Genomic DNA, 8,779 nt, shown 5'->3' with positions numbered 1-8,779 from the left:
AGCCCACCCACAAACCCAGCTGCACTGCCCTGGCTTTCTCCAGCCTGGGAGAGACATTGTCTGCAGACAACAATTTATGTCTGTACCGTCCTCCAGTGGAGAAGTCAGAAAGCTGTAAATCACTGGTCACACCCCAGGAGGGAAGGTTGGGACCACATTATTTCATGACCAGGAGGAACATGAACTTTTCCCCCGGGGAAGGGCACAAGCGTCCCGCTGGGACCCAAAGGGATGCCATGGACCAAGGCAGGTGGCCACCTGTCTGGGTTGAGTGACTGATCCACACAGGGGCCCTGTGGCTGAAAAGCAAATGGACTGGATATTAGCTGGCTCAGATCCAAGAGCTCCCAAACTGTCCTGTCTGAAGGAGGCCACCTTCCCCCAGGGTGTAGCAATTTCCAATTACTCCAGCAGGAAGAAGGAATAGGGGAAATTCCACAACACGACAGCCAGGCCCCTTTGGGAGGCTTGTTCTGAAGGCTCCTCACCTCTGAGCTCCTTGCACGCTGCCCACCCACAGGCTTCTTTATGAAGTTCAGCCAACAGAGCCCCCAGCCCCCAGAGGGAAATGGCCTAATTAAAATCACACTTCTCGCTGCCAAATTGGAAATGCTAGTCTCCGCTCCAAGAATGTCTTGGAAAAGGATCTGGAGTTGAGTGAGTCTTTCCCAGAAGGGATTTTTCCTATAAAAAAATGGCAAATACCGCAGATAGTGAAGGCGGGGGGCGGGTGTCTCAGTTTTAAATTTTCTGCTGGTCCAAGGCTCCCCTTTCTTTCCCTCTGTGCCCTGGTTTCTTGTTATGTATTATGGAACTTCCACCCATGAATCTTGTAAGACTCATAAGAGGAAAAATTCTTCATCAAGCCCCACAGTTTGTGCAATGCAGTGATAGAAGGTAAGAACACTGGGAACAGCAAGACTTGTGTTTGCTTTCTGACTTTTACCGTTTAATAACTGGACAGGGTATTTTATTGTTTGAAACCATGGTTCTCTTATGTATTTAATAGGGATAATAAGCATCTCAGGGAGATGATAAGTGCTTGACATATTCTGAGTTCTAGAAAAAATAAGATAGCTCTGTTTATTATAATTACCAGATTCCTTTGCACTGCAGGAGTGTGATCAGTAAAGAGTTATTGGAGTAAGGCATGAAGGAATTACAAATTGCATGCCTGCCCAGTAGCCATTAGACCTTAGAAAAGTAATTTGCCCCCATGAATCTCAATGTTGTATTCTATAAAAGAAGAATTTGGAATGGGCCAATCTCTGTGATCCTTCCTAGGTCTAGTCTCTCAGAATTCTAGACCTAAAATAATTGATTTCATCGTTTATTTATCCACTCACTCATTCAACAAATACTTCAAATAAAATTCAGTCTTTATTCAGCCCTTGCTGTTGGCCCTAAACGGTATGTGTGCATGTAGCGTATGGACGCAGATGACCTCATGCAGGCTTTAGGTATGCTTGGCTGCTCACCATGTATGCCTCTCTGCGGCCCCATGCACTGCAGCCCACCAGGCTCCTCTCTCCATGGGATTCTCCTGGCAAGAGTACTGGAGTGTGTTGCCATTTCCTCCTCCAGGGGATCTGCAGGGATCCAACCCATGCCCTTATGTCTCCTGCATTGGCAGGTGGGTTCCTTACCACTAGCGCCACCTGGGAAGCCCACAGCCCTCATACCAATATAATTTATAATCCTCAAATATTTTTTTCTGATTTGAAGTTTGCTGAGAGTCTGAGTCTCTATTTAATCAATCTTCTTTGGCATAGAGATGCTAATTTTAAATAAACTTTTTATCTTCATAATGGAGGAGAAAATAAAAGCTAACATTTATGAAGTGTTTGCTATGTGCCAGACCCTGAAATCAATTCTTTGCTTACTGTATCAAACTCTTCTGCACCACCTTGAGCTTTCTTTGTGTTGCCTTCTCCTGCCTCTAAACTGCTGGTAACATCTCAGTTTTTATATCTCCTTTTCAAGGGGTAGTTCAGAAGCTTGCCTCTGTGGCCAGCTACCTCTGCTTAAGTCTGGATGGATCCTACCTCTTGGATCTGATCAGCAGCTTCCCCAGGAAGGTCAGCCTCCCACCCCTTGTTTGCCTCCGCAAAGCCAGGCTGATCAACTAGATGTATTCAGACACTCAGTCATGTCTGACTCTCTGCGACTCCACGGACTGTAGCCCACTGGGCTCCTCTGTCTATGAGATTTTCCCAGGAAGAATACTGCAGTGGCTTGCCACTTCCTACTCCAGGGGATCTTCCTGACCCAGGGATTGACCCCGCATCTCTTATGTCTCCTGTATTGGCAGGCAGGTTCTTTATCACGAGCGCCACCGGGGAAGACCAGCTAGCTACATGTCCTGAATTTCAAGTTTCCTTTGCTACTTCCGGACTTGGATGAAATTCACAGCACAGGGTGGGAGATTAGATTTTATGAGCAGTTGTCAAAAGAGCCAGATGTAGCAGTGCAGAAACACTGCGTATTAACTGAGAGACAACGTGCCAGAGGGGAGGTTAAGCCCCATCTTCCTCCTCTGGGGAAAGGATTCTCTCTACCAACTGCCTAGGGATGGCCCCCATGACAAAGTGGACCCACCTCTTTTAATACAGTCGTGTCTCTTCATGATTTCTCATAAAACAGCAGACAGCATGGTAGTGTATCACCTTGCATTTATGTCCATCCCTCCATGCCTCAGTTTACTTTTCTCACATGCTCCCTACCCTGGGATGTTATCTGCTGAAATTAAGCATTTGCACTTAGTCCTTGCATCAAGCTCTGTTTTCTGGGGAACCTGGGCTAAGACCATACAATATCATATTTACTTCTCACAGCAACTCTACGGCATAGGATATATTTTTATTCCCAATTTACAGAGAAATACCTAAAGATGTAAAATGAATTGGCCAATATCACAAAGCAAAAAAGAAAAAAACACATTAACACTTAAACCAAAGACTGTGTTACTTCCAATACAATAGTCTTAACCAATATCCCATATCTATCACAAAAATCATTTGTAATGAAACATGCAATCAGTAAATATCTACTGAATATCTTCTATGAGCCAGGCACTCTGTCAGGCATTAGAAAATTAATCGTAAATAAAACACATACAATCCTAATTCAAAAGATGCTCAGTATATTTGAACACATATATTAGAGTAAGTAACTTTAGTTACTATGATAAATACTAATCTCAGTGGATTAATACAATAAACCATTTTTACTCACATCACAGTGTAATGAGAATATTCCCAGTCATCAACCTTACAACAATAATAATAGAATTAAGAATAAGTTCAGTGTGATATGAAATCATATAGAAAGGAGCTCAGCTATGAGAGGAACAGAGAAAAATACTCGATGCTTATACAGATATTCTGGGAAGTAAGAATTGGCCATGCCAAAGGGCTGAATAAAAGTGGTGGGTTTTTAATTTTTTTTTCTTAAAATTGATAATTTTTTAAAGAGCAGTTTTAGGTTTACATAAAACTTGAACAGAAAGTACAGAAAATTTCCACATACCTCCTCCTCTTCTCCACCCCCAACTCCTGCCTTTCCCTTGTTATCAGTGTCGTGCATCCCTGTGGTATATTTGTTGCCGTGGGTACACCAATATTTATAAATTATTGTTAATTAAGGGCCCTAGTTTACATTAGGGTTCACTATGTGTGTTAAAATGTTCTGTTCTAACAACCCCATGACAGGTAACTGCCTGTCAAGCAGAATTATGATGCGGTTTGCTTGAGTCTCTTCTAGCTTTTCCGGCTTCAGTCTATGCCTTCTGCATCATTCACCCTTCCACTGCCCTCATCAGGAATTTCTTCCTCTTCAGAATCCATTCATGGCTGCCCGTTGTTCTGAAGACCAATCTCAAATCCTTATCTGCCTAGATCTGAAGGTCTTCCTACTTCCCCATGTTCATCCCCTATAGTTTCCCTATTTTTAACCTGCTACTCTAGCAACACTTCACCATTTGCCAGTCATGAGCACAATTTATGTGAAAGTACTTTTTTCTCCCTACCTGTACTTAAAGCATTCCCTCTATTTGGAATACCCTGCTGACATGCTACTAGTTGGCCTCCCCTTTGGAGCCAGCTCCAAAGTCAGTTCTTAGATTTCCAGCTGATGATCTCTCCTTCCTCTGGATTCTTCTGTACTTAAACTTCCTGCTTCTTATGAAACACTGAGTACATCATGCCTGGTATTTTATGAAGCCCTATTCACTCATTACCTTCCCTAAGGTGAAATCCACATTTACGCATCCTTGTTGCCTCCATAATACTGAGCACAGGACTGCTCACTTATCACAGGTGCACAAATATGTTTAAGCACCGTCTTGTCATCAGGACTTTACGTGTCCTTCCTTCCCCCTTTATTAAATCCTAAGGCATAATTCTTACCCTGATTATACTAGGATGCAATTCCTGGTAACTAGCTGTATTACTAGCCGAATGGATGGATGCTTCATCACTGCAGAATGAAAGGATTGGTTCCTCTGTCTGAATTCACAACATCCTACGATTCTAACTTGTCCCTCTCTGGATTTCAACCCTGATGTAGCTGTCGCTGTTGATGACCACACAGCTCCTTTCTATCCCTCAGCAGTTATGAGTCACAAACAGATCATTGTACTCACAGCTAGACAACTTCCTTTGGCCAAGGGTAAGTTACTCTACTCAGACAGCCTAGGAGGTAGTCCTTATCTTCAACCCCTTTGGATCCCCATGGACGCAAGAATTAACTGATACAGGATCATAAGGCTGGATCCCCTGCCCGCAAATAGGACAACTCTGGCACCAATGATGCTTCCGAGTCGCCCACTAGACAAGGCTGACATTTTGCCTAGCTTCTTCCTTTATCCTATTATCAGAGGTCCTGTTGCCTTTTCTACGATGAGATCATCTGCTACTGAGGAATTTCAGAAGACAAGAGAAACTGCTCAGAGAATGCACATATATTTACACACACAGACACCATGTCAGTGTACTCAAACATGAACAAAAATGTCTACAACTCAATCTCTGTGTGATATCAACCTGTCAGCCCAGCAATAGCTTCCCATTGATGCACCCTTTTGGCTCTCTGCATCTCCAAAGAACGAAAGTAATCTTTGACTTGTGCCAGCCATAATTTCTCATTCCTCTTAAAATCAAAAATTCAGTCTTTGTCCACTCATTTGCAACCCAAGGCCATAACACTTTGCGTTTTGCATTGTTCCAAGATTTACTTCTTCATATTACAGCTTTCATATTTCTTTCCTTTATATTTCTTTCTCCCCCTGAGATCACAGCTGAATCTCTACTGGCTCTCAGGGACCATGGAGCAATAATTCGAAGTGGCTTGGTAGAGAGTTCCATGGCAGAGGGCCAGTCTTCCCTTCCAACAACGCAACCCTAAGAGAATGGAGAAGAAAAATAGAGCACCCTGGAGGAAAGGATCCTTGAAAAGTCCCTTCTCACTTAGTGAGAATGAAAAAGTTCTATTCATGACTTTTACCACCAGGTTTAGGCCTCTGCTGAAAAACAACAAGGAATTTGGAATATCTGTTTAAAATGAGTGTAAATATTTACCCACATATGCTGAAATATTCTAGTGACATTTAGTCTGATGTGCACTGCCAGGAGAGAAGCAAGCTTCAGAGCCAAACACAGGAATACTTTTTTTTTTAATCTTCCCTGGGAGTAGAGCAAACATTTGCAATGATATAAAATGTATTAAATTCACTGACCCTGGAATTCATAACTGGTTATGCATCAAGTATTATCATCTTGTTCAGAACCCCAGTGTTTGCAAACTTCATATTCTTGGCTCTTCTCATTAATCTTCAAAAGCAGGAACAGGGTTATCCATATTACTATCATTATTATAATTAAACAAGAAGCGATGCATGCACGTATTTGTCTTAATGTTCTAATAATCTCATTATGATTATTAAATATATGCCTTGTTTCACAGAGTGCTTAATATTTGGCAAAGAATTTTTATACATCTGATCTAGGAGATGGGAGGCACTCAAATGTTTGTTAATCACTCCCACTTACTTTATGGCAGATTCTTTGCTAAGCACCGTAGGTATGTGTTCTCATTTAATAGGAGGCTGGATGAACTAAGTTGGTATTATTTTTCATTTCTACAGGTGAAAAATCTGAGGCTCAGTGTGGAAAAATGATTAGGAAAGACATTTGATTAAAAGCCGTGCATTGAATATCTATTATGTATCAGATGTTGCATTACACGCTGGGAAAACACACACACACACACACAAAATCTGCCCATGCCAGGAAATTTACACAGATTAGTGAGATGGTTGGATGGCATCATTGACTCAATGGACCGGAGCTTGAGCAAACTCTGGGAGATAGTGAAGGACAGGGAAGCCTGGCGTGCTGCAGTCCATAGGGTTGCAAAGAGGGGGACATGACTGAGCAACTGAACAACAACAAACAAGAAAAGTGAGAGAGGAAGGCGCATAAATAATCAGAAAATACCACAGCTGCTACCAGTAGCTGAAGTACAACAATGGGAACGCAGAGAACAAAACCAATACAAGATAAAGAAAAATTCAATGACAGAGATTGAGATCCATATTAAGACTTGGCAGGAGTGTGTGTGGAAGAGGGTGGAGACAGAGGCCGTGCTTATGGAGAGCATCTCAGGGGGCATATGCTCGTATTCTGCATAAAATAGTGGATGCACAATACCCATCAGGGCCTGGAGATGCTTGCTCTGGTTGTAACTGAGGGTACATGCAGGGAAGAATGCTGGGAGAGGCTCAGATTCTGGTACCACAAGCAGCTTTGAATGCTGTGCTATGGAGCTGGGATCATACAACCAGCAAATGGCAGAGCAGGGCCCCAAACCCTTAGGTCTACTTAATATAGAACTCTCTATCAGCCCTGTAATACTTTCTCCTCTGTGCATGCATGTATGTGTGTGCTTAGGAGTCCACAAGTTCTCACGTGCTCAGGAATCCACATGTCCATTCTTATTTCACTTTTTGAAGTTATTATTTTCCACATACAAAAATCTGTACCTAATTGATGTATACAACTTGACAAGTTTGGAGATAAGAACACACCCATGCAACCATTACAACCATCTAACCCATAAACCTATATCACCTTTAAAAGTTTCCTCCTCACTTCTTATTTATTTATAATTATTATCAGTTTATGATAAGAACATCTAATATGAGATCATATTCTGCATTTTTAGGGGTGTTGGGAGAACTGGAGAAGATTGGTTATTCACCCAACAGCAATACAGATCACAAAAGTATTTTTATTTTTTAAATTAATTTTTATGTGAGTATATTTGATTTTCAACGTTGTGTTAGTTTCAGCTACATAGCTGATTCACTTTGCTGCAGTGTGTGTGTGTGTGTGTGTGTGTGTGTACATATATATATATTCCCCCCTTTTTTGTTTTTCCTTCTCACTTAGGCTTTGAACATTTTCAGTGACTGGAATCAATCTGAGAAAAGTCATGCACAGACAGAAGACTTTTCAAGATTTCAAAGACGAGAAAAGGAAGTTTGTAAGTGCATAGAAACATTTGTAAGTTCCTCAGAGCTGCTAAAGTGTTTAGATGTTGTGTGTTCTTTGTAAATTGCTAATGTTCCTTGTGGATATATTTACCAGGATGTTTTTTTTTATTTGTGTTTTTTTAAGCTGGTGATGCTTTGGAACATTCCATGAGGTCCGCCGTCCAAGCTGACGGATCCCCAGGACTGGGTTAGGGAGATCCGAAAGAAGAGGCTCATGTCCTTTCCCTGTGCCTAACATCTTTCCCCTGTTTACTCATTTGGCCAATTTCCATTCACTCCATAGGTCTCAGAGAAGTCTTGTTTGACCTACAGCCTAGGCCAGACCTTTAGGTCTGCACTTTTTTGGGACTCTGTACTTCTCTGTCATGTAACTCATCACAATTAAAATGTAAACAACCATTTATGTGAGTGTTTGCATTGTGTTCCTGTCCTTTTTCTCCACCATTCCTTGTAATACTTGGGTAACGGGAAAGTGTAGTTCACTGCGGGCACTCAATAGTCATTCAGCAAATATGAGTTGAAAGAATTAATGAAAATCAGACTAAAATCAGGACAGATCACCAAGGTAGCCAATCTGGTGTTTAAATAAGTCATTAGTATCCAAAGGATCCCACTAGTGTTTACAAACAAGGAAATTAACCTTGTGATATTAAGAATGATGGCTTCAGTTAACATTTATTGATTAGGTACTTCGTACCAGGCTCTGCACTAAGAATTTGACGTGTACTTTCTCATTCAATCTTCACAGCAACTGCATGACTTACTTACTAAGAAGAGGTTTGTACTCTTCTTTCAAAATGTAAGGGGCTTTCCTGATCACTCAGAAGGTAAAGAAGGTCTGCTTGCAATGAGGGAGACCCGGGTTCGATTCCTGGGTCAGGAAGATACCCTGGAGAAGGGAATGGCTATCCACTCCAGGATTCTTATCTGGAGAATTCCATGGACAGATGAGGCTGGCAGACTACATAGTCCATGGGGTTGCAAAGAGTTGGACATGACTGAACAGCTATCACACACACTTGGGAATTTTCTGGTGGCTCAGAGAGTAAAGAATTTGCCTGCAATACAGGAAACCTGGGGTCGATCCCTGGGTTGGGAAGATCCCCTGGAGAAGGGAATGGCAACCCACTCCAGTATTCTTGCCTGGAAAATCCCATGGACAGTGTAGCCAGGTGGACTAAAGTCCATGGAGTGACAAAGAGTGGGATGTGACTGAGTGGTTTTCAG

General features: G+C 42.0%; 1 long non-coding RNA gene across 1 annotated transcript; it reads left to right on the top strand.

Annotated features, from left to right (window-relative positions):
- LOC102179768 lies at positions 773–7,939 on the top strand. Its single transcript, XR_310246.3, has 3 exons — positions 773–897; positions 7,449–7,542; positions 7,677–7,939. It is a non-coding gene; the product is annotated as an uncharacterized LOC102179768 (long non-coding RNA).

Source organism: Capra hircus, chromosome 8, assembly GCF_001704415.2.
Source record: "Capra hircus breed San Clemente chromosome 8, ASM170441v1, whole genome shotgun sequence".
Taxonomy (NCBI): Eukaryota; Metazoa; Chordata; class Mammalia; order Artiodactyla; family Bovidae; genus Capra; species Capra hircus.
The sequence above is the reverse complement of the archived record's forward strand: the minus strand, read 5'-3'. Positions and strand labels throughout refer to the sequence as shown.